An 18,772-nucleotide genomic window follows, 5' to 3' on the forward strand; every position below is an offset into this window, starting at 1 on the left:
ACGGAATTGCTCTGCACGCAGTGCAGGGGAATCGGGCCTCATCTCGCGGCGAGGGGGAAGTCTCATGGTTTTTCTCGAGTTGCGGCGGGAACCTGGGGTATATTCTCGAGTTACGACGGGGATGGCCCTTCCACCCACGTGTGTGTTCAACCATGTCAGGACTCCTGCCTAGTTGCGAGGGACAACTCGGGATTCTCCTCGAGGCTTTGCAGGGCAATTGGCACGCCTCTCCAGCTGAGATGGGAGACCAAGTGTCCCTTTTCACGTGCCACAGGAATCCTGGGTCTCCTATCAAGTTTCACGAGGAGTCAGGCATCGTCTCCTTTGGAGGCACTGATCTCCGCGTACCTCTGGAGTTTTCAAAGGATTTGAGGCCTCCTGTCGCGATGAGGTGGGGAACTAGGTCTTTCTCTGTGGTCTCCACAGGGGATTCAGACACCCTTTCGTCTTGGGAGATGCAAGACGAGCCTGCATTCCAGTCACTGCAGGGATATCCGGCCTTATTTCGAGTCAGGGCATCGCGGTGTCCATTCCACTTGAGGCCGCAAACTCAGGGTCCCTCTCACATACCTAGAGCTGAGAGAAGCCTCCGCTTGAGGTGCTTGTGGTAAGGTGGTATTCCTCTGGAGTCGAAGCCAGGGACTAACCTCTCATCTCGAGTTGATTTTTGGTCCACGGAGCTCTTTCGTGTTGCTACAGTGACCTCAGGATCCCTCTAGCCTTGAAACAGTGTTCTTGGGGTTTCTCTGGAGTGCCATGAAGGAAATCAAGGCTCCTTTCATGTGTGATGTGCAACACAGAATTGCTCTGCACGCAGTGCAGGGGAATCGGGCCTCATCTCGCGGCGAGGGGGAAGTCTCATGGTTTTTCTCGAGTTGCGGCGGGAACCTGGGGTATATTCTCGAGTTTTGACGGGGATGGCCCTTCCACCCACGTGTTTGTTCAGCCACGTCAGGACTCCTGCCTAGTTGCGAGGGACAACTCGGGATTCTCCTCGAGGCTTGGCAGGGCAATTGGAACGCCTCTCCAGCTGAGGCGGGATACCAAGGGTCCCTTTCCACGTGCCACAAGAATCCTGGGACTCCTATCAAGTTTCACGAGGAGTCAGGCATCGTCTCCTTTGGAGGCACTGATCTCCGCGTACCTCTGGAGTTTTCAAAGGATATGAGGCCTCCGGTCGCGATGAGGTGGGGAACTAGGTCTTTCTCTGTGGTCTCCACAGGGGATTCAGACACCCTTTCGTCTTGGGAGATGCAAGACGAGCCTGCATTCCAGTCACTGCAGGGATATCCGGCCTTATTTCGAGTCAGGGCATCGCGGTGTCCATTCCACTTGAGGCCGCAAACTCAGGGTCCCTCTCACATACCTAGAGCTGAGAGAAGCCTCCTCTTGAGGTGCTTGTGGTAAGGTGGTATTCCTCTGGAGTCGAAGCCAGGGACTAACCTCTCGTCTCGAGTTGATTTTTGGTCCACGGAGCTCTTTCGTGTTGCTACAGTGACCTCAGGATCCCTCTAGCCTTGAAACAGTGTTCTTGGGGTTTCTCTGGAGTGCCATCAAGGAAATCAAGGCTCCTTTCATGTGTGATGTGCAACACGGAATTGCTCTGCACGCAGTGCAGGGGAATCGGGCCTCATCTCGCGGCGAGGGGGAAGTCTCATGGTTTTTCTCGAGTTGCGGCGGGAACCTGGGGTATATTCTCGAGTTACGACGGGGATGGCCCTTCCACACACGTGTTTGTTCAGCCACGTCAGGACTCTTGCCTAGTTGCGAGACACAACTCGGGATTCTCCTCGAGGCTTGGCAAGGCAATTGGGACGCCTCTCCAGCTGAGGCGGGAGACCAAGGGTCCCTTTCCACGTGCCACAGGAATCCTGGGACTCCTATCAAGTTTCACGAGGAGTCAGGCATCGTCTCCTTTGGAGGCACTGATCTCCGCGTACCTCTGGAGTTTTCAAAGGATGTGAGGCCTCCGGTCGCGATGAGGTGGGGAACTAGGTCTTTCTCTGTGGTCTCCACAGGGGATTCAGACATCCTTTCATCTTGGGAGATGCAAGACGAGCCTGCATTCAAGTCACTGCAGGGATATCCAGCCTTATTTTGCGTCAGGGCATCGCGGTGTCCATTCCACTTGAGGCCGCAAACTCAGGGTCCCTCTCACATACCTAGAGCTGAGAGAAGCCTCCTCTTGAGGTGCTTGTGGTAAGGTGGTATTCCTCTGGAGTCGAAGCCAGGGACTAACCTCTCATCTCGAGTTGATTTTTGGCCCACGGAGCTCTTTCGTGTTGCTACAGTGACCTCAGGATCCCTCTAGCCTTGAAACAGTGTTCTTGGGGTTTCTCTGGAGTGCCATGAAGGAAATCAAGGCTCCTTTCATGTGTGATGTGCAACACAGAATTGCTCTGCACACAGTGCAGGGGAAACGGGCCTCATCTCGCGGCGAGGGGGAAGTCTCATGGTTTTTCTCGAGTTGCGGCGGGAACCTGGGGTATATTCTCGAGTTTCGACGGGGATGGCCCTTCCACCCACGTGTTTGTTCAGCCACGTCAGGACTCCTGCCTAATTGCGAGGGACAACTCGGGATTCTCCTCGAGGCTTGGCAGGGCAATTGGAACGCCTCTCCAGCTGAGGCGGGAGACCAAGGGTCCCTTTCCACGTGCCACAAGAATCCTGGGACTCCTATCAAGTTTCACGAGGAGTCAGGTATCGTCTCCTTTGGAGGCACTGATCTCCGCGTACCTCTGGAGTTTTCAAAGGATATGAGGCCTCCGGTCGCGATGAGGTGGGGAACTAGGTCTTTCTCTGTGGTCTCCACAGGGGATTCAGACACCCTTTCGTCTTGGGAGATGCAAGACGAGCCTGCATTCCAGTCACTGCAGGGATATCCGGCCTTATTTCGAGTCAGGGCATCGCGGTGTCCATTCCACTTGAGGCCGCAAACTCAGGGTCCCTCTCACATACCTAGAGCTGAGAGAAGCCTCCTCTTGAGGTGCTTGTGGTAAGGTGGTATTCCTCTGGAGTCGAAGCCAGGGACTAACCTCTCATCTCGAGTTGATTTTTGGTCCACGGAGCTCTTTCGTGTTGCTACAGTGACCTCAGGATCCCTCTAGCCTTGAAACAGTGTTCTTGGGGTTTCTCTGGAGTGCCATCAAGGAAATCAAGGCTCCTTTCATGTGTGATGTGCAACACGGAATTGCTCTGCACGCAGTGCAGGGGAATCGGGCCTCATCTCGCGGCGAGGGGGAAGTCTCATGGTTTTTCTCGAGTTGCGGCGGGAACCTGGGGTATATTCTCGAGTTACGACGGGGATGGCCCTTCCACACACGTGTTTGTTCAGCCACGTCAGGACTCTTGCCTAGTTGCGAGACACAACTCGGGATTCTCCTTGAGGCTTGGCAAGGCAATTGGGACGCCTCTCCAGCAGAGGGGGGAGACCAAGTGTCCCTTTCCACGTGCCACAGGAATCCTGGGACTCCTATCAAGTTTCACGAGGAGTCAGGCATCGTCTCCTTTGGAGGCACTGATCTCCGCGTACCTCTGGAGTTTTCAAAGAATGTGAGGCCTCCGGTCGCGATGAGGTGGGGAACTAGGTGTTTCTCTGTGGTCTCCACAGGGGATTCAGACATGCTTTCTTCTTGGGAGATGCAAGACGAGCCTGCATTCAAGTCACTGCAGGGATATCCAGCCTTATTTTGCGTCAGGGCATCGCGGTGTCCATTCCAGTTGAGGCCGCAAACTCAGGGTCCCTCTCACATACCTAGAGCTGAGAGAAGCCTCCTCTTGAGGTGCTTGTGGTAAGGTGGTATTCCTCTGGAGTCGAAGCCAGGGACTAACCTCTCATCTCGAGTTGATTTTTGGCCCACGGAGCTCTTTCGTGTTGCTACAGTGACCTCAGGATCCCTCTATCCTTGAAACAGTGTTCTTGGGGTTTCTCTGGAGTGCCATCAAGGAAATCAAGGCTCCTTTCATGTGTGATGTGCAACACGGAATTGCTCTGCACGCAGTGCAGGGGAATCGGGCCTCATGTTGCGGCGAGGGGGAAGTCTCATGGTTTCTCTCGAGTTGCGGCGGGAACCTGGGGTATATTCTCGAGTTACGACGGGGATGGCCCTTCCACACACGTGTGTGTTCAGCCATGTCAGGACTCCTGCCTAGTTGTGAGGGACAACTCGGGATTCTCCTCGAGGCTTTGCAGGGCAATTGGGACGCCTCTCCAGCTGAGACGGGAGACCAAGGATCCCTTTCCATGTGCCACAGGAATCCTGGGTCTCCTATCAAGTTTCACGAGGAGTCAGGCATCGTCTCCTTTGGAGGCACTGATCTCCGCATTCCTCTGGAGTTTTCAAAGGATTTGAGGCCTCCTGTCGCGGTGAGGTGGGCAACTAGGTCTTTCTCTCTGGTCTCCACAGGGGATTCAGACACCCTTTCGTCTTGGGAGATGCAAGACGAGCCTGCATTCCAGTCACTGCAGGGATATCCGGCCTTATTTCGAGTCAGGGCATCGTGGTGTCCATTCCACTTGAGGCCGCAAACTCAGGGTCCCTCTCACATACCTAGAGCTGAGAGAAGCCTCCTCTTGAGGTGCTTGTGGTAAGGTGGTATTCCTCTGGAGACGAATCCAGGGACTAACCTCTCATCTCGAGTTGATTTTTGGTCCACGGAGCTCTTTCGTGTTGCTACAGTGACCTCAGGATCCCTCTAGCCTTGAAACAGTGTTCTTGGGGTTTCTCTGGAGTGCCATCAAGGAAATCAAGGCTCCTTTCATGTGTGATGTGCAACACGGAATTGCTCTGCACGCAGTGCAGGGGAATCGGGCCTCATCTCGCGGCGAGGGGGAAGTCTCATGGTTTTTCTCGAGTTGCGGCGGGAACCTGGGGTATATTCTCGAGTTACGACGGGGATGGCCCTTCCACACACGTGTTTGTTCAGCCACGTCAGGACTCTTGCCTAGTTGCGAGACACAACTCGGGATTCTCCTCGAGGCTTGGCAAGGCAATTGGGACGCCTCTCCAGCTGAGGCGGGAGACCAAGGGTCCCTTTCCACGTGCCACAGGAATCCTGGGACTCCTATCAAGTTTCACGAGGAGTCAGGCATCGTCTCCTTTGGAGGCACTGATCCCCGCGTACCTCTGGAGTTTTCAAAGGATGTGAGGCCTCCGGTCGCCATGAGGTGGGGAACTAGGTCTTTCTCTGTGGTCTCCACAGGGGATTCAGACATCCTTTCATCTTGGGAGATGCAAGACGAGCTTGCATTCAAGTCACTGCAGGGATATCCAGCCTTATTTTGCGTCAGGGCATCGCGGTGTCCATTCCACTTGAGGCCGCAAACTCAGGGTCCCTCTCACATACCTAGAGCTGAGAGAAGCCTCCTCTTGAGGTGCTTGTGGTAAGGTGGTATTCCTCTGGAGTCGAAGCCAGGGACTAACCTCTCATCTCGAGTTGATTTTTGGCCCACGGAGCTCTTTCGTGTTGCTACAGTGACCTCAGGATCCCTCTAGCCTTGAAACAGTGTTCTTGGGGTTTCTCTGGAGTGCCATCAAGGAAATCAAGGCTCCTTTCATGTGTGATGTGCAACACGGAATTGCTCTGCACGCAGTGCAGGGGAATCGGGCCTCATCTCGCGGCGAGGGGGAAGTCTCATGGTTTTTCTCGAGTTGCGGCGGGAACCTGGGGTATATTCTCGAGTTACGACGGGGACGGCCCTTCCACCCACGTGTTTCTTCAGCGACGTCAGGACTCCTGCCTAGTTGCGAGGGACAACTCTGGATTCTCCTCGAGGCTTGGCAGGGCAATTGGGACGCCTCTCCAGCTGAGGCGGGAGACCAAGTGTCCCTTTCCAAGTGCCACAGGAATCCTGGGACTCCTATCAAGTTTCACGAGGAGTCAGGCATCGTCTCCTTTGGAGGCACTGATCTCCGCGTACCTCTGGAGTTTTCAAAGGATGTGAGGCTATCGGTCGCGATGAGGTGGGGAACTAAGTCTTTCTCTGTGCTTTCCCCAGGGGATTCAGACATCCTTTCTTCTTGGGAGATGCAAGACGAGCCTGCATTGAAGTCACTGCAGGGATATCCGGCCTTATTTCGAGTCAGGGCATCGCGGTGTCCATTCCACTTGAGGCCGCAAACTCAGGGTCCCTCTCACATACCTAGAGCTGAGAGAAGCCTCCTCTTGAGGTGCTTGTGGTAAGGTGGTATTCCTCTGGAGACGAATCCAGGGACTAACCTCTCTTTTCGAGTTGGTTTTTGGTCCACAGAGTTCTTTCGTGTTGCTACAGTGACCTCAGGATCCCTCTATCCTTGAAACAGTGTTCTTGGGGTTTCTCTGGAGTGCCATCAAGGAAATCAAGGCTCCTTTCATGTGTGATGTGCAAGACGGAATTGCTCTGCACGCAGTACAGGGGAATCGGGCCTCATCTCGCATCGAGGGGGAAGTCTCATGGTTTTTCTCGAGTTGCGGCGGGAACCTGGGGTATATTCTCGAGTTACGACAGGGATGGCCCTTCCACCCACGTGTTTGTTCAGCCACGTCAGGATTCCTGCCTAGTTGCGAGGGACAACTCGGGATTCTCCTCGAGGCTTGGCAGGGCAATTGGAACGCCTCTCCAGCTGAGGCGGGAGACCAAGGGTCCCTTTCCACGTGCCACAAGAATCCTGGGACTCCTATCAAGGTTCACGAGGAGTCAGGCATCGTCTCCTTTGGAGGCACTGATCTCCGCGTACCTCTGGAGTTTTCAAAGGATGTGAGGCCTCCGGTCGCGATGAGGTGGGGAACTAGGTCTTTCTCTGTGGTCTCCACAGGGGATTCAGACATCCTTTCTTCTTGGGAGATGCAAGACGAGCCTGCATTCAAGTCACTGCAGGGATATCCGGCCTTATTTCGAGTCAGGGCATCGCGGTGTCCATTCCACTTGAGGCCGCAAACTCAGGATCCCTCTCACATACCTAGAGCTGAGAGAAGCCTCCTCTTGAGGTGCTTGTGGTAAGGTGGTATTCCTCAGGAGTCGAAGCCAGGGACTAACCTCTCATCTTCGTGTTGATTCTTGGTCCACGGAGCTCCTTCGTGTTGCTACAGTGACCTCAGGATCCCTCTAGCCTTGAAACAGTGTTCTTGGGGTTTCTCTGGAGTGCCATCAAGGAAATCAAGGCTCCTTTCATGTGTGATGTGCAACACGGAATTGCTCTGCACGCAGTGCAGGGGAATCGGGCCTCATGTTGCGGCGAGGGGGAAGTCTCATGGTTTCTCTCGAGTTGCGGCGGGAACCTGGGGTATATTCTCGAGTTACGACGGGGATGGCCCTTCCACACACGTGTGTGTTCAGCCATGTCAGGACTCCTGCCTAGTTGTGAGGGACAACTCGGGATTCTCCTCGAGGCTTTGCAGGGCAATTGGGACGCCTCTCCAGCTGAGACGGGAGACCAAGGGTCCCTTTCCATGTGCCACAGGAATCCTGGGTCTCCTATCAAGTTTCACGAGGAGTCAGGCATCGTCTCATTTGGAGGCACTGATCTCCGCATACCTCTGGAGTTTTCAAAGGATTTGAGGCCTCCTGTCGCGATGAGGTGGGGAACTAGGTCTTTCTCTGTGGTCTCCACAGGGGATTCAGACATCCTTTCATCTTGGGAGATGCAAGACGAGCCTGGATTCAAGTCACTGCAGGGATATCCAGCCTTATTTTGCGTCAGGGCATCGCGGTGTCCATTCCACTTGAGGCCGCAAACTCAGGGTCCCTCTCACATACCTAGAGCTGAGAGAAGCCTCCGCTTGAGGTGCTTGTGGTAAGGTGGTATTCCTCTGGAGTCGAAGCCAGGGACTAACCTCTCATCTCGAGTTGATTTTTGGTCCACGGAGCTCTTTCGTGTTGCTACAGTGACCTCAGGATCCCTCTAGCCTTGAAACAGTGTTCTTGGGGTTTCTCTGGAGTGCCATGAAGGAAATCAAGGCTCCTTTCATGTGTGATGTGCAACACAGAATTGCTCTGCACGCAGTGCAGGGGAATCGGGCCTCATCTCGCGGCGAGGGGGAAGTCTCATGGTTTTTCTCGAGTTGCGGCGGGAACCTGGGGTATATTCTCGAGTTTCGACGGGGATGGCCCTTCCACCCACGTGTTTGTTCAGCCACGTCAGGACTCCTGCCTAATTGCGAGGGACAACTCGGGATTCTCCTCGAGGCTTGGCAGGGCAATTGGAACGCCTCTCCAGCTGAGGCGGGAGACCAAGGGTCCCTTTCCACGTGCCACAAGAATCCTGGGTCTCCTATCAAGTTTCACGAGGAGTCAGGTATCGTCTCCTTTGGAGGCACTGATCTCCGCGTACCTCTGGAGTTTTCAAAGGATATGAGGCCTCCGGTCGCGATGAGGTGGGGAACTAGGTCTTTCTCTGTGGTCTCCACAGGGGATTCAGACACCCTTTCGTCTTGGGAGATGCAAGACGAGCCTGCATTCCAGTCACTGCAGGGATATCCGGCCTTATTTCGAGTCAGGGCATCGCGGTGTCCATTCCACTTGAGGCCGCAAACTCAGGGTCCCTCTCACATACCTAGAGCTGAGAGAAGCCTCCTCTTGAGGTGCTTGTGGTAAGGTGGTATTCCTCTGGAGTCGAAGCCAGGGACTAACCTCTCATCTCGAGTTGATTTTTGGTCCACGGAGCTCTTTCGTGTTGCTACAGTGACCTCAGGATCCCTCTAGCCTTGAAACAGTGTTCTTGGGGTTTCTCTGGAGTGCCATCAAGGAAATCAAGGCTCCTTTCATGTGTGATGTGCAACACGGAATTGCTCTGCACGCAGTGCAGGGGAATCGGGCCTCATCTCGCGGCGAGGGGGAAGTCTCATGGTTTTTCTCGAGTTGCGGCGGGAACCTGGGCTATATTCTCGAGTTACGACGGGGATGGCCCTTCCACACACGTGTTTGTTCAGCCACGTCAGGACTCTTGCCTAGTTGCGAGACACAACTCGGGATTCTCCTTGAGGCTTGGCAAGGCAATTGGGACGACTCTCCAGCAGAGGGGGGAGACCAAGTGTCCCTTTCCACGTGCCACAGGAATCCTGGGACTCCTATCAAGTTTCACGAGGAGTCAGGCATCGTCTCCTTTGGAGGCACTGATCTCCGCGTACCTCTGGAGTTTTCAAAGGATGTGAGGCCTCCGGTCGCGATGAGGTGGGGAACTAGGTCTTTCTCTGTGGTCTCCACAGGGGATTCAGACATCCTTTCATCTTGGGAGATGCAAGACGAGCCTGCATTCAAGTCACTGCAGGGATATCCAGCCTTATTTTGCGTCAGGGCATCGCGGTGTCCATTCCAGTTGAGGCCGCAAACTCAGGGTCCCTCTCACATACCTAGAGCTGAGAGAAGCCTCCTCTTGAGGTGCTTGTGGTAAGGTGGTATTCCTCTGGAGTCGAAGCCAGGGACTAACCTCTCATCTCGAGTTGATTTTTGGCCCACGGAGCTCTTTCGTGTTGCTACAGTGACCTCAGGATCCCTCTATCCTTGAAACAGTGTTCTTGGGGTTTCTCTGGAGTGCCATCAAGGAAATCAAGGCTCCTTTCATGTGTGATGTGCAACACGGAATTGCTCTGCACGCAGTGCAGGGGAATCGGGCCTCATGTTGCGGCGAGGGGGAAGTCTCATGGTTTCTCTCGAGTTGCGGCGGGAACCTGGGGTATATTCTCGAGTTACGACGGGGATGGCCCTTCCACACACGTGTGTGTTCAGCCATGTCAGGACTCCTGCCTAGTTGTGAGGGACAACTCGGGATTCTCCTCGAGGCTTTGCAGGGCAATTGGGACGCCTCTCCAGCTGAGACGGGAGACCAAGGATCCCTTTCCATGTGCCACAGGAATCCTGGGTCTCCTATCAAGTTTCACGAGGAGTCAGGCATCGTCTCCTTTGGAGGCACTGATCTCCGCATTCCTCTGGAGTTTTCAAAGGATTTGAGGCCTCCTGTCGCGGTGAGGTGGGCAACTAGGTCTTTCTCTCTGGTCTCCACAGGGGATTCAGACACCCTTTCGTCTTGGGAGATGCAAGACGAGCCTGCATTCCAGTCACTGCAGGGATATCCGGCCTTATTTCGAGTCAGGGCATCGTGGTGTCCATTCCACTTGAGGCCGCAAACTCAGGGTCCCTCTCACATACCTAGAGCTGAGAGAAGCCTCCTCTTGAGGTGCTTGTGGTAAGGTGGTATTCCTCTGGAGACGAATCCAGGGACTAACCTCTCATCTCGAGTTGATTTTTGGTCCACGGAGCTCTTTCGTGTTGCTACAGTGACCTCAGGATCCCTCTAGCCTTGAAACAGTGTTCTTGGGGTTTCTCTGGAGTGCCATCAAGGAAATCAAGGCTCCTTTCATGTGTGATGTGCAACACGGAATTGCTCTGCACGCAGTGCAGGGGAATCGGGCCTCATCTCGCGGCGAGGGGGAAGTCTCATGGTTTTTCTCGAGTTGCGGCGGGAACCTGGGGTATATTCTCGAGTTACGACGGGGATGGCCCTTCCACACACGTGTTTGTTCAGCCACGTCAGGACTCTTGCCTAGTTGCGAGACACAACTCGGGATTCTCCTCGAGGCTTGGCAAGGCAATTGGAACGCCTCTCCAGCTGAGGCGGGAGACCAAGGGTCCCTTTCCACGTGCCACAGGAATCCTGGGACTCCTATCAAGTTTCACGAGGAGTCAGGCATCGTCTCCTTTGGAGGCACTGATCCCCGCGTACCTCTGGAGTTTTCAAAGGATTTGAGGCCTCCTGTCGCGATGAGGTGGGGAACTAGGTCTTTCTCTCTGGTCTCCACAGGGGATTCAGACACCCTTTCGTCTTGGGAGATGCAAGACGAGCCTGCATTCCAGTCACTGCAGGGATATCCGGCCTTATTTCGAGTCAGGGCATCGTGGTGTCCATTCCACTTGAGGCCGCAAACTCAGGGTCCCTCTCACATACCTAGAGCTGAGAGAAGCCTCCTCTTGAGGTGCTTGTGGTAAGGTGGTATTCCTCTGGAGTCGAAGCCAGGGACTAACCTCTCATCTCGAGTTGATTTTTGGTCCACGGAGCTCTTTCGTGTTGCTACAGTGACCTCAGGATCCCTCTAGCCTTGAAACAGTGTTCTTGGGGTTTCTCTGGAGTGCCATCACGGATATCAAGGCTCCTTTCATGTGTGATGTGCAACACGGAATTGCTCTGCACGCAGTGCAGGGGAATCGGGCCTCATCTCGCGGCGAGGGGGAAGTCTCATGGTTTTTCTCGAGTTGCGGCGGGAACCTGGGGTATATTCTCGAGTTACGACGGGGATGGCCCTTCCACCCACGTGTTTCTTCAGCAACGTCAGGACTCCTGCCTAGTTGCGAGGGACAACTCTGGATTCTCCTCGAGGCTTGGCAGGGCAATTGGGACGCCTCTCCAGCTGAGGCGGGAGACCAAGTGTCCCTTTCCAAGTGCCACAGGAATCCTGGGACTCCTATCAAGTTTCACGAGGAGTCAGGCATCGTCTCCTTTGGAGGCACTGATCTCCGCGTACCTCTGGAGTTTTCAAAGGATGTGAGGCTATCGGTCGCGATGAGGTGGGGAACTAAGTCTTTCTCTGTGCTTTCCACAGGGGATTCAGACATCCTTTCGTCCTGGGAGATGCAAGACGAGCCTACATTGAAGTCACTGCAGGGATATCCGGCCTTATTTCGAGTCAGGGCATCGCGGTGTCCATTCCACTTGAGGCCGCAAACTCAGGGTTCCTCTCACATACCTAGAGCTGAGAGAAGCCTCCTCTTGAGGTGCTTGTGGTAAGGTGGTATTCCTCTGGAGACGAATCCAGGGACTAACCTCTCTTTTCGAGGTGATTTTTGGTCCACAGAGTTCTTTCGTGTTGCTACAGTGACCTCAGGATCCCTCTATCCTTGAAACAGTGTTCTTGGGATTTCTCTGGAGTGCCATCAAGGAAATCAAGGCTCCTTTCATGTGTGATGTGCAAGACGGAATTGCTCTGCACGCAGTGCAGGGGAATCGGGCATCATTTTGCGGCGAGGGGGAAGTCTCATGGTTTTTCTCGAGTTGCGGCGGGAACCTGGGGTATATTCTCGAGTTACGACGGGGATGGCCCTTCCACACACGTGTGTGTTCAGCCATGTCAGGACTCCTGCCTAGTTGCGAGGGACAACTCGGGATTCTCCTCGAGGCTTTGCAGGGCAATTAGGACGCCTCTCCAGCTGAGACGGGAGACCAAGGGTCCCTTTCCACGTGCCACAGGAATCCTGGGTCTCCTATCAAGTTTCACGAGGAGTCAGGCATCGTCTCCTTTGGAGGCACTGATCTCCGCATACCTCTGGAGTTTTCAAAGGATTTGAGCCCTCCTGTCGCGATGAGGTGGGGAACTAGGTCTTTCTCTGTGGTCTCCACAGGGGATTCAGACACCCTTTCGTCTTGGGAGATGCAAGACGAGCCTGCATTCCAGTCACTGCAGGGATATCCGGCCTTATTTCGAGTCAGGGCATCGCGGTGTCCATTCCACTTGAGGCCTCAAACTCAGGGTCCCTCTCACATACCTAGAGCTGAGAGAAGCCTCCTCTTGAGGTGCTTGTGGTAAGGTGGTATTCCTCTGGAGTCGAAGCCAGGGACTAACCTCTCATCTCGAGTTGATTTTTGGTCCACGGAGCTCTTTCGTATTGCTACAGTGACCTCAGGATCCCTCTATCCTTGAAACAGTGTTCTTGGGGTTTCTCTGGAGTGCCATGAAGGAAATCAAGGCTCCTTTCATGTGTGATGTGCAACACAGAATTGCTCTGCACGCAGTGCAGGAGAATCGGGCCTCATCTCGCGGCGAGGGGGAAGTCTCATGGTTTTTGTCAAGTTGCGGCGGGAACCTGGGGTATATTCTCGAGTTACGACGGGGATGGCCCTTCCACACACGTGTTTGTTCAGCCAGGTCAGGACTCTTGCCTAGTTGCGAGACACAACTCGGGATTCTCCTCGAGGCTTGGCAAGGCAATTGGAACGCCTCTCCAGCTGAGGCGGGAGACCAAGGGTCCCTTTCCACGTGCCACAGGAATCCTGGGACTCCTACCAAGTTTCACGAGGAGTCAGGCATCGTCTCCTTTGGAGGCACTGATCTCCGCGTGCCTCTGGAGTTTTCAAAGGATGTGAGGCCTCCGGTCGCAATGAGGTGGGGAACTAGGTCTTTCTCTGTGGTCTCCACAGGGGATTCAGACATCCTTTCATCTTGGGAGATGCAAGACGAGCCTGCATTCAAGTCACTGCAGGGATATCCAGCCTTATTTCGCGTCAGGGTATCGCGGTGTCCATTCCACTTGAGGCCGCAAACTCAGGGTCCCTCTCACATACCTAGAGCTGAGAGAAGCCTCCTCTTGAGGTGCTTGTGGTAAGGTGGTATTCCTCTGGAGTCGAAGCCAGGGACTAACCTCTCATCTCTTGTTGATTCTTGGTCCACGGAGCTCTTTCGTGTTGCTACAGTGACCTCAGGATCCCTCTAGCCTTGAAACAGTGTTCTTCGGGTTTCTCTGGAGTGCCATCAAGGAAATCAAGGCTCCTTTCATGTGTGATGTGCAAGACGGAATTGCTCTGCACGCAGTGCAGGGGAATCGGGCCTCATCTCGCGGCGAGGGGGAAGTCTCATGGTTTTTCTCGAGTTGTGGTGGGAACCTGGGGTATATTCTCGAGTTACGACGGGGATGGCCCTTCCACCCACGTGTTTGTTCAGCCACGTCAGGACTCCTGCCTAGTTGCGAGGGACAACTCGGGATTCTCCTCGAGGCTTTGCAGGGCAATTGGGACGACGCCTCTCCAGCTGAGACGGGAGACCAAGGGTCCCTTTCCACGTGCCACAGGAATCCTGGGACACCTATCAAGTTTCACTAGGAGTCAGGCATCGTCTCCTTTGGAGGCACTGATCTCCGCGTACCTCTGGAGTTTTCAAAGGATGTGAGGCTATCGGTCGCGATGAGGTGGGGAACTAAGTCTTTCTCTGTGCTTTCCACAGGGGATTCAGACATCCTTTCGTCCTGGGAGATGCAAGACGAGCCTGCATTGAAGTCACTGCAGGGATATCCGGCCTTATTTCGAGTCAGGGCATCTCGGTGTCCATTCCACTTGAGGCTGCCAACTCAGGGTCCCTCTCACATACCTAGAGCTGAGAGAAGCCTCCTCTTGAGGTGCTTGTGGTAAGGTGGTATTCCTCTGGAGACGAATCCAGGGACTAACCTCTCTTTTCGAGTTGATTTTTGGTCCACAGAGTTCTTTCGTGTTGCTACAGTGACCTCAGGATCCCTCTATCCTTGAAACAGTGTTCTTGGGGTTTCTCTGGAGTGCCATCAAGGAAATCAAGGCTCCTTTCATGTGTGATGTGCAAGACGGAATTGCTCTGCACGCAGTACAGGGGAATCGGGCCTCATCTCGCATCGAGGGGGAAGTCTCATGGTTTTTCTCGAGTTGCGGCGGGAACCTGCGGTATATTCTCGAGTTACGACGGGGATGGCCCTTCCACCCACGTGTTTGTTCAGCCACGTCAGGACTCCTGCCTAGTTGCGAGGGACAACTCGGGATTCTCCTCGAGGCTTGGCAGGGCAATTGGAACGCCTCTCCAGCTGAGGCGGGAGACCAAGTGTCCCTTTCCACGTGCCACAAGAATCCTGGGACTCCTATCAAGTTTCACGAGGAGTCAGGCATCGTCTCCTTTGGAGGCACTGATCTCCGCGTACCTCTGGAGTTTTCAAAGGATGTGAGGCCTCCGGTCGCGATGAGGTGGGGAACTAGGTGTTTCTCTGTGGTCTCCACAGGGGATTCAGACATGCTTTCTTCTTGGGAGATGCAAGACGAGCCTGCATTCAAGTCACTGCAGGGATATCCGGCCTTATTTCGAGTCAGGGCATCGCGGTGTCCATTCCACTTGAGGCCGCAAACTCAGGGTCCCTCTCACATACCTAGAGCTGAGAGAAGCCTCCTCTTGAGGTGCTTGTGGTAAGGTGGTATTCCTCAGGAGTCGAAGCCAGGGACTAACCTCTCATCTCGAGTTGATTCTTGGTCCACGGAGCTCTTTCGTGTTGCTACAGTGACCTCAGGATCCCTCTAGCCTTGAAACAGTGTTCTTGGGGTTTCTCTGGAGTGCCATGAAGGAAATCAAGACTCCTTTCATGTGTGATGTGCAACACGGAATTGCTCTGCAAGCAGTGCAGGGGAATCGGGCCTCATCTCGCGGCGAGGGGGAAGTCTCATGGTTTTTCTCGAGTTGCGGCGGGAACCTGCGGTATATTCTCGAGTTACGACGGGGATGGCCCTTCCACCCACGTGTTTGTTCAGCCACGTCAGGACTCCTGCCTAGTTGCGAGGGACAACTCGGGATTCTCCTCGAGGCTTGGCAGGGCAATTGGAACGCCTCTCCAGCTGAGGCGGGAGACCAAGTGTCCCTTTCCACGTGCCACAAGAATCCTGGGACTCCTATCAAGTTTCACGAGGAGTCAGGCATCGTCTCCTTTGGAGGCACTGATCTCCGCATACCTCTGGAGTTTTCAAAGGATTTGAGCCCTCCTGTCGCGATGAGGTGGGGAACTAGGTCTTTCTCTGTGGTCTCCACAGGGGATTCAGACACCCTTTCGTCTTGGGAGATGCAAGAGGAGCCTGCATTCCAGTCACTGCAGGGATATCCGGCCTTATTTCGAGTCAGGGCATCGCGGTGTCCATTCCACTTGAGGCCTCAAACTCAGGGTCCCTCTCACATACCTAGATCTGAGAGAAGCCTCCTCTTGAGGTGCTTGTGGTAAGGTGGTATTCCTCTGGAGTCGAAGCCAGGGACTAACCTCTCATCTCGAGTTGATTTTTGGTCCACGGAGCTCTTTCGTATTGCTACAGTGACCTCAGGATCCCTCTATCCTTGAAACAGTGTTCTTGGGGTTTCTCTGGAGTGCCATGAAGGAAATCAAGGCTCCTTTCATGTGTGATGTGCAACACAGAATTGCTCTGCACGCAGTGCAGGAGAATCGGGCCTCATCTCGCGGCGAGGGGGAAGTCTCATGGTTTTTGTCAAGTTGCGGCGGGAACCTGGGGTATATTCTCGAGTTACGACGGGGATGGCCCTTCCACACACGTGTTTGTTCAGCCACGTCAGGACTCTTGCCTAGTTGCGAGACACAACTCGGGATTCTCCTCGAGGCTTGGCAAGGCAATTGGAACGCCTCTCCAGCTGAGGCGGGAGACCAAGGGTCCCTTTCCACGTGCCACAGGAATCCTGGGACTCCTACCAAGTTTCACGAGGAGTCAGGCATCGTCTCCTTTGGAGGCACTGATCTCCGCGTGCCTCTGGAGTTTTCAAAGGATGTGAGGCCTCCGGTCGCAATGAGGTGGGGAACTAGGTCTTTCTCTGTGGTCTCCACAGGGGATTCAGACATCCTTTCATCTTGGGAGATGCAAGACGAGCCTGCATTCAAGTCACTGCAGGGATATCCAGCCTTATTTCGCGTCAGGGTATCGCGGTGTCCATTCCACTTGAGGCCGCAAACTCAGGGTCCCTCTCACATACCTAGAGCTGAGAGAAGCCTCCTCTTGAGGTGCTTGTGGTAAGGTGGTATTCCTCTGGAGTCGAAGCCAGGGACTAACCTCTCATCTCTTGTTGATTCTTGGTCCACGGAGCTCTTTCGTGTTGCTACAGTGACCTCAGGATCCCTCTAGCCTTGAAACAGTGTTCTTCGGGTTTCTCTGGAGTGCCATCAAGGAAATCAAGGCTCCTTTCATGTGTGATGTGCAAGACGGAATTGCTCTGCACGCAGTGCAGGGGAATCGGGCCTCATCTCGCGGCGAGGGGGAAGTCTCATGGTTTTTCTCGAGTTGTGGTGGGAACCTGGGGTATATTCTCGAGTTACGACGGGGATGGCCCTTCCACCCACGTGTTTGTTCAGCCACGTCAGGACTCCTGCCTAGTTGCGAGGGACAACTCGGGATTCTCCTCGAGGCTTTGCAGGGCAATTGGGACGACGCCTCTCCAGCTGAGACGGGAGACCAAGGGTCCCTTTCCACGTGCCACAGGAATCCTGGGACACCTATCAAGTTTCACTAGGAGTCAGGCATCGTCTCCTTTGGAGGCACTGATCTCCGCGTACCTCTGGAGTTTTCAAAGGATGTGAGGCTATCGGTCGCGATGAGGTGGGGAACTAAGTCTTTCTCTGTGCTTTCCACAGGGGATTCAGACATCCTTTCGTCCTGGGAGATGCAAGACGAGCCTGCATTGAAGTCACTGCAGGGATATCCGGCCTTATTTCGAGTCAGGGCATCTCGGTGTCCATTCCACTTGAGGCTGCCAACTCAGGGTCCCTCTCACATACCTAGAGCTGAGAGAAGCCTCCTCTTGAGGTGCTTGTGGTAAGGTGGTATTCCTCTGGAGACGAATCCAGGGACTAACCTCTCTTTTCGAGTTGATTTTTGGTCCACAGAGTTCTTTCGTGTTGCTACAGTGACCTCAGGATCCCTCTATCCTTGAAACAGTGTTCTTGGGGTTTCTCTGGAGTGCCATCAAGGAAATCAAGGCTCCTTTCATGTGTGATGTGCAAGACGGAATTGCTCTGCACGCAGTACAGGGGAATCGGGCCTCATCTCGCATCGAGGGGGAAGTCTCATGGTTTTTCTCGAGTTGCGGCGGGAACCTGCGGTATATTCTCGAGTTACGACGGGGATGGCCCTTCCACCCACGTGTTTGTTCAGCCACGTCAGGACTCCTGCCTAGTTGCGAGGGACAACTCGGGATTCTCCTCGAGGCTTGGCAGGGCAATTGGAACGCCTCTCCAGCTGAGGCGGGAGACCAAGTGTCCCTTTCCACGTGCCACAAGAATCCTGGGACTCCTATCAAGTTTCACGAGGAGTCAGGCATCGTCTCCTTTGGAGGCACTGATCTCCGCGTACCTCTGGAATTTTCAAAGGATGTGAGGCCTCCGGTCGCGATGAGGTGGGGAACTAGGTGTTTCTCTGTGGTCTCCACAGGGGATTCAGACATGCTTTCTTCTTGGGAGATGCAAGACGAGCCTGCATTCAAGTCACTGCAGGGATATCCGGCCTTATTTCGAGTCAGGGCATCGCGGTGTCCATTCCACTTGAGGCCGCAAACTCAGGGTCCCTCTCACATACCTAGAGCTGAGAGAAGCCTCCTCTTGAGGTGCTTGTGGTAAGGTGGTATTCCTCAGGAGTCGAAGCCAGGGACTAACCTCTCATCTCGAGTTGATTCTTGGTCCACGGAGCTCTTTCGTGTTGCTACAGTGACCTCAGGATCCCTCTAGCCTTGAAACAGTGTTCTTGGGGTTTCTCTGGAGTGCCATGAAGGAAATCAAGACTCCTTTCATGTGTGATGTGCAACACGGAATTGCTCTGCAAGCAGTGCAGGGGAATCGGGCCTCATCTCGCGGCGAGGGGGAAGTCTCATGGTTTTTCTCGAATTGCGGCGGGAACCTGGGGTATATTCTCGAGTTACGACGGGGATGGCCCTTCCACACACGTGTGTGTTCAGCCATGTCATGACTCCTGCCTAGTTGCGAGGGACAACTCGGGATTCTCCTCGAGGCTTTGCAGGGCAATTGGGACGCCTCTCCAGCTGAGACGGGAGACCAAGGGTCCCTTTCCACGTGCCACAGGAATCCTGGGTCTCCTATCAAGTTTCACGAGGAGTCAGGCATCGTCTCCTTTGGAGGCACTGATCTCCGCATACCTCTGGAGTTTTCAAAGGATTTGAGGCCTCCTGTCGCGATGAGGTGGGGAACTAGGTCTTTCTCTGTGGTCTCCAAAGGGGATTCAGACACCCTTTCGTCTTGGGAGAT

The sequence above is a fragment of the Cervus elaphus genome, chromosome X (assembly GCF_910594005.1).
Source record: "Cervus elaphus chromosome X, mCerEla1.1, whole genome shotgun sequence".
In the NCBI taxonomy this organism is placed as follows: Eukaryota; Metazoa; Chordata; class Mammalia; order Artiodactyla; family Cervidae; genus Cervus; species Cervus elaphus.